This window comes from Phoca vitulina, unplaced genomic scaffold (genome assembly GCF_004348235.1).
Source record: "Phoca vitulina isolate PV1807 unplaced genomic scaffold, GSC_HSeal_1.0 scaffold12, whole genome shotgun sequence".
NCBI lineage: Eukaryota > Metazoa > Chordata > Mammalia > Carnivora > Phocidae > Phoca > Phoca vitulina.
In genome coordinates this window covers 44,033,304-44,040,942 of record NW_022589715.1, presented here as the reverse complement: position 1 = coordinate 44,040,942, position 7,639 = coordinate 44,033,304, and the positions used below count along the sequence as shown (strand labels likewise).

General features: G+C 38.0%; 1 pseudogene; it reads right to left on the bottom strand.

Moving 5' to 3' along the window:
• Window positions 1-1,193: 1,193 nt before the first annotated feature.
• On the bottom strand, window positions 1,194-1,755 carry LOC116636464 (annotated as a pseudogene).
• Between the last annotated feature and the right edge of the window lie 5,884 nt (window positions 1,756-7,639).

Here is a 7,639-nt window from a genome sequence, read left to right as displayed (position 1 = left end):
GGAAAATATAAATTAGATGAAACTCAGCAATACTGTCAATGCCTAAAAGAAAACTTGTGTCATGAATATGTTTATATATATTTAGGTAGTTGACATCATATGAAGATTATAGTTCAATTTCTTACAGTATCAGTTTCTAATTATATTGGCAACATGGTTTCATGTTTTGAATATTTTTCCGAAATTTTAAAAGATAATACATATTTTAACATCAGGATATGCTACCATAACTTTTTCGCTATTTATAATTGCCAGACAGTCATACTCTTTCTAAGCTTTCACATTATCAGTAATAAGTAATAAAGAACCTTGGAATTACTTTCACTTTTAAAAATCAGAATTGCCAGTCATAAAATATGCTTTTAAAAATCATTGCTACAAACTCTCTTATGTTTTCCTAAAGCCTGTATCAATTTACTTTTAACCCACCGTTACAACGTACAGTCTAATTTAGTATTTGCCAATATTTGACATTTCACTATGACAAAGTCTTAGAAGTTAAAAGGCTGACTTTAATTCCATCTCTTCTTATTCATAGTTGCAGGAAATCTCATTCTTCCTGGTTAAGTCACCAGGAAAAAAATAAACTGCCTAAACACTATTTTTTTTTAAAGACTTTATTTATTTATTTGGGAGAGAGAGACAGACAACACAAGCAGGGGAAGCAGCAGAGGGAGAGGGAGAAATAGGCCCCACGCTGAGCAGGGAGCTGTATGTGGGGCTCAGTTCCAGGACCCTGAGACCATGACCCCAGCTGAAGGCGGAAGTTTAACCAACTGAGCCACCCAGGCACTCCAACCTAAACACTATTTTACTTATTTTAGAGTATTATAAAAACAATGCCATATTTTACATAGTCTTCTAAAACTTAGTTCTTGGCTTAAACTACTTCTAGTTTCACCCATATAGATGTATGTACCTGTCGTTCATTGACTTTTCACTGTATAATATTCCACTGTATAAATATACAATTTATTTATTGATTCTTCAGCATGGGAATATGTGAGCTATTATCAATTCTTCGTCATTACCTCTAATGCTATGAACATTCTTTTTTTTCTTCAATGATAAATTCATTTATTTTCCTGAATTTAGTTTGCTGTGTGCTGTTCCCTGCGAAGATAGGGCAACCACACAATGTCCTTGAGGCCCCAGTCGCAGACCTCAGTATTATCCATAGGCAGCAGAATACATCAGAGGTCCAAGAGAAATCTTCCAACCTAGGCCAGGTATTTTGGTTTCAAATAGTCACCCAGCTCCTCTATACAGGCCCAGAAAGATGGTCCTTCTTCCCCACCTAGGAAAAGTTGATAGCAGTGCTTTGAAGAATACTTTGACCCTGAGGCTCCTCTGTCACCATTGCCTGAGGGAACTTGAACTGGTAGTGGCCACAGTGTACAAATCCCAGGAACTTGGCTTCCATGTCATTTTCTCCGAGTGCAGCCACGGTTTGCTTAGCTGTTCCTCAGAGGGTCTCCTCAGGCTGCCATTCTGCCTGTGGGAGTATCCAAACATGCTGGCCTCCAAGCTTCTCTTTGACCAACACAACAAGGTTCCTGTCTAGCTTCTGATGCAGTGGTCATTCTTTTTATTGGCTTCTCAATAATGCAAGCTACAAGTCAGCTTTCTTCTTTGCCAGTTACTGGGCTTCATCCAAAGCACAAAGCTCAAGGTCTGAATACATAATTCTACCTCCATCTGCTGTAATAGAGCCGCAATATCTGAGGCCAGCGGTGGCCACTGCAGGCACAACATGCCCAACAGGCACCTTAGGACCTGCTGCTCCAGAGTGTGGCCACAAGAACCCAGGCAACTGGCCCAGAGCCCCTTGATGCACTGCCAGTCGTTCGCCACCCCTTAACAGTCTGCCTTATGGGTGCTGCCCTTTGTCTGCCCTCTCCTGCTATTAACGTTCTTGTACATGTTTCCTGATGCACACGTGCAAAAATTTCCCCAGGGTAAATCAATGGAATTCTTTGGTTACAGCATGGTACTCTTGAGAAGAGGCAGTTTAAAATAATTATGTTCATAGAACTAGGTACTCAGAACTTTCTTCATTGCTATATTTAAGTCAAGAGGACAAGAAACTTGGTTCAGAAACAAAAAACAAAAAACCATTATCTAGGTTCCAACTAGTTCTCTTTTACTTTGGATTTTGTTCCTAAATTTTATTTCATGTCATCAGAGCCTAGTTGTAACGTATGTTCTGGACCATGACTTTAAAACATACTCCAGGATGTCATCTTAGCATAGCAGTAGAACAACCTAGGAGAAACACTTTGCAATGACCTGTCCATGGGTTTTCTGAAGCAGAAAGAGTAGGTGTGATTTCATCATTGATTATAAATATTTATTGAACATTCCCATGGTGTTGGAACTTGGACTCAGGGAACAGTAAGATGAATGAAAATGAGAAAGGTGAAGTCTGGAAATCCCAGCGGGTCCACAAGGTGGTACAAGTGCCAGTTGTGAGAACATGTAATCAAACAAAGGAGTAAACTGTTTCAGAGAGGGTGCTCAGGAATAAGTGACCATACGAGGGATTGAGGACAAGGTAGTTCCTAAATTGCACAAGCAGAATAGTGACACCATTCATCAACAGACTAACCTGGCAAAGATCTAGAGCAACTTGCTATTCAGGCAAGGTAGACAAATCAAGGGGAACTCATTTGGAGGGCAACTTAAAGAAAACCACAGAGCCATGTGTGCATATTATAAAAACTTACAAACAGGTCTTATGAGTGTGATGAGATGAAGAAAATTTTATTCATAAAAGTGCCTCTTAGGGAGAATACTGTATTTACTTGAAAGGCAAGCAGCAACAACTATTCTTAGGATAAAAAACTCAGACACTAAAGGCATCAATAATGGCCAAGATTTTACAGAAAGGGATTTTACCAGAGATGAGAGAGAGAGAGAGAGAGAGAAGTTGACAGAAGAAAGTAGGTAAGGAAGGAGAACAGATTACAGGACTAAATTAAAAATCCTTTCTACCACTGCTTCTATATATCTTTAGCAAAAACATTCCCATGAAGTATACATGTGGGTAGATTTTTAAATCAAATCTAGTAAAGGCTGAATTTCAAATTTAGGTGGAGGCAGGGTGGAACCAAGATAGGATACAAAGATGGGAAAGCTGGAAATGCACGTAACCCAGGGAAAATAAGTAGGGATCTTTAAACTACCACAGGAATAACTTTGGTCTACTGTGAACTGTGGAAATCGTATGCAAATGAATTCACTTAGATCTACAAGGAGTTAGAAGCTCTTAGCTAACTCCTGCTTTGCATAGGGAACCTGCAAGAACCCCAATCCTACCTGCCAGCTGAAGTGCTGAGATTAATACAGGACCCTTGGCAAGACTTATGTTAGACTGCTCTGATGAACAGTCTAAACCTAAAGTTTCTCATGTACCCCACACTTGGATTCCAAATTTTCTACAGGGCCAGTAGTTGATTTGAGCTCATAGGGGTAGAGTGGACTGGGTGATTATGTTACAGTGAAAATACTTCAGGCAAGGGATCCAATACATAGCACACACACCTCACGATGGACATGTGGAATCAGTATAAATGCCAAAAACCGCCTAAAAAGACAGCCCGTACTGAAAACTGTAGTTGCCTACATATATAGAATATGGATTGTTTTGAAGGTTAGCCTCATGAGGTTTTGAAATAGTTTGCCTATTTTTTTTTAAGTTTAGGTTAAGATACACCTTTATAGATGAACCAGGTGAAGGCATTAAAGAGATATCATGGTGGAGTACACAATGAAAAAGACTGAAAATGAAAACACAACAGATTCCGCAAAGACAGAGACATGGAGAACAATGGGAGGTATTGGGGAGAGACTAGGTGGCAAAAGAAGAGCCAAATAGTTGGCAACATCCAGCACGTCCAGCCAGAGCATTAGTTTTCTCATGGATTTAGTTTGGCCACCTTTCTATACCCGATATGCTTTTTATTAAGTGCTACAAGTAACCTGTAATATGGCTAGATTAAAAAGTAAGGGGAAAATGAAAGGTAAGACCCCAAAGTCATATCCTATTGATCAAAAGATTTTTTTTTAATCACCATAGAGTTTTCCCTTCTCTTTTAAGGGAAACAAATCTAAGGTCATCTTCCTTGGCTTTGTATAGTATTTGTCTACCAACCAGCAGTTTTGTTTCCCTTTTCCACCCTCATCTTTTATCTTAACCACCTGGTTGTCCGGCCCTCCCCTCCACCCCAGTCTGACACTGGGGTATGTGAGTTTCCCACTCAGACTTTAAAAGAGTACTCCTGAAGATTCCAGCCTTGGATGTATGTTTTCCCACACTATTCTTTCTGTTGAGAACAGCAGAGTATCAAGGTTAAGAACACATCGTTTGGAGCCAGTCTGCATGGGTTCAAATCCTGAGTCTACCACATACATACAAGTGTTACCTCTGACAATTACTAACTCCCTCTGGATCACACTTTATGAAAGGGTGACAATAATAGTGCCTTCCTCTGCAGACTGTTATGAACATTAACAAATGCTAAGAACAATGCCTGGCACACAACACTGTGAACTCTTTGGCATTATGATGATGATGCTTAGAAAAGAAACACATCCACTCCTGTATCTTCATTTATTTATTTATTTTAAAGATTTATTTACTTATTTTAGAGAGAGAAAGAGAACGTGCCCAAGCAAGAGAGACAGAGGGAGAAGGAGAGACAATCTCAAGCAGACTCCATACTGACCCCAGAGCCCAAGGTGGGGCTCATCCTCATGACCCTGAGAACACTACCTGAGCCAAATCTAGCAGTCTGATGCCTAATAAGCTGCTAAACTCCTTTTGGATATTGTCACCAGATTGTTCTGCTAGGACCTCCACTTAACATGCCCAAAAGTGAAGTCTTCTTTTTTTTTTTTTTCCTCAGACTATTTGTCTGTCTCTGTTCTGTGTTTTCTACATGATATCACAATCGTTCCATTCACCCAATCTCAAAACCTACTTGTCAACTTAAACTGCTTATTCTTCAATTTCCCTATCTCATCAGTCTGAGGGTTTTTTTTTTTTTTTTAAGATTTTATTTATTTATTTGATAGTGAGAGACACAGCGAGAGAGGGAACACAAGCAGGGGCAGTGGGAGAGGGAGAAGCAGGCTCCCTGCTTGGCAGGGAGCCTGACATGGGGCTCAATCCCAGGACCCTGGGATCATGACCTGAGCCGAAGGCAGACACTTAACCAACTGAGCCACCCAGGCACCCCCTGTCTGAGTTCTAGCTATCCTTTTCAGATATGCCCCTCATATGTGTCTACTTGATTTTTTTCCCCATTTCTTCTTCACTGCCTGACTCTAGACACTCCTAACTGCTTATTTGAATTACTGCCGTAGCCTGTGAACTGGTCTCCCTTCCTCTACTCTCTTGCTCTTTGAACATACCTTCTATGTGAGCAGCAAATCATCATGTTAAAACCCTATCTGCCCTAATTACTCCCTTGCTCAAATTACATTAAATTTACAACTATTTAATAGTACTTTAAAGCTCATTAGGTAGATTTTCAAGGTGCTTTATGATCTGCCCACTAGGTATGTCTTCACATTTGTCTTCCATGACAATCAAAGCTTTCTCTGCTCCACTCATGTTCACAGCTCCCAGCTTTCCAACCACACCTAGTTTTCTCATCATGTTTTTTTGTTTTGTTTTTGCTGACTAGAATGTATTTCTTCTTTATCAAAATTTAGTTCATCAAATTTTCTTAGTTTACCAAAATCTTGCTCAACATTCAAGACCTAATCCAAATTCTCTTTCTGCATGAAGATTTTCTGTTTCCCCTGCTTCATTAAATTAAGCGTTTCTTCCCCTGCTTCATTAGATTGAGCATTTCTTCCCTCTCCAACATGAGGACTTGTTTAGAACTGATAAAAATGGCCATACTATATACTTGAGAACACCTATTATGTACTTTAGACTGGACTAGATAACTTATAATATTATCTACATTACTTATAATATCCCTATAACATAGGTAAATATGATTATCTCAATTTGCATACACTGAATTTGAAGATGAGAGGTTAAACAAGTTAGCCAAATGCATTCCTAGTAACAGGCAGAAACAAAGAGCCATATCAAATATATGTATCTTTATATCAGTGCTCATTTCATTATCATTTTTTTCAGTATTCTTTGAAGGATCATCTATTAGAAGCACCTTGAGGTGCTTACTAAAATGTAAATTCCTAGTCTGTTAAGGAAGGGATAAAGAAATTGGCATCCTTAATAATTTCCTCAGGTGATTCTCATGCACCAGCAATATTCAAAACAATGCCGTAGTTCATAGAACCTCTCTTTTATTACCTTGATTATTGTATGTATTAAATTCAGGGGTGAACTAGTTTCTTGAGGGCAAGAATCATGTCTTATTTCTCTCTGCATCTGCCACAGTTCATAGCACAGTGCATAGCACAGTGCCTTATACATAATATATACTCAATAAATTTTAGTTGTATTGCCAATTTCTGTGTTTCATCATAGCAAAAATTATTATGAACCTGTTAACAGTAATATATTTTTTATATGGCAAGCCGTGAATTTTGAAGCTTTGATTTAACATATACACACACAAACACATTCACATGTATATTAATTGTAGAACATTTGGAAGGATGCAGAAAAATAGAAGAAAAAGATCACCCATGAATAATGTCTTGTTTCATATTTACATATTTAAGTATTCCTTCTATGTACATTTCACATCTTTTAGGAAAATTATATATAAGTATATATACATATGTATGTGTGTATATATATATTTCTTTATAAAAGTGAAACCGCCAATAATTTCTATCAATTTTTGTCTGATGCAAGATCCAATGCCACTATTTAAGTGTAACTATCTGTATAGTGACTTTTTCTTTGCAAAATTATTTCCAGATTCTAATGGGACTTCCAAATAATAGAAGTACTCTCTCCCTCTTTCAAGAAGAATTATAAAAGTTCAGAAGAGAAACAAACTCATCTTATTTGACTTCTGGAGGGGTTTCACCATTTTGTTTAGTTTTTTTTATTTAGTTATGAGAGGAAGTCCCACACCACATCTATTAGAAGAGTCCCTCTCAAGTAAACAAAACGCAATACACTGTCCAAATTTTAAGAAAAGAAAGTTCTGTGAAGTTTTTCAGTAGAGGAAAAAATTGCAACTCTGCCCCCTGATGCTCATATACTTTTGAGGCTCACTGTTTCCAGCTGATATAGACAATGCTAATTCCAAAGGGATACGTAATATGCTTTACCTTTGAAACTTTAACACAAGAATGAAATTTATTTTTCCCCAATTTTCTTCTCATATCTAGGAGAAATTCTATCTACTGAAGGTTAAAAGGCACATTATACTAAGAATCACAAATAGGGAGTCCTTGAGCAAAAGATGGCAGATTCAGTAACTCATTATCTCTTCCCTTTCTAAGCAGTCCATTTTAAGAACAGTAAAAGAATTAAGGCATAAAACCGAAAAAACAAAAGTAATAGAAAAGATGGCAGCAAAATCTTTTTGGAAATGATACAGCATAAAGACAAATGGCAATTGACTCAGTAACTGCTAAGAGCCAACACCCAGGGAAGCAATGAGAAAAATTAAGAGGTGGCACAAATTGTGCTAAAGGT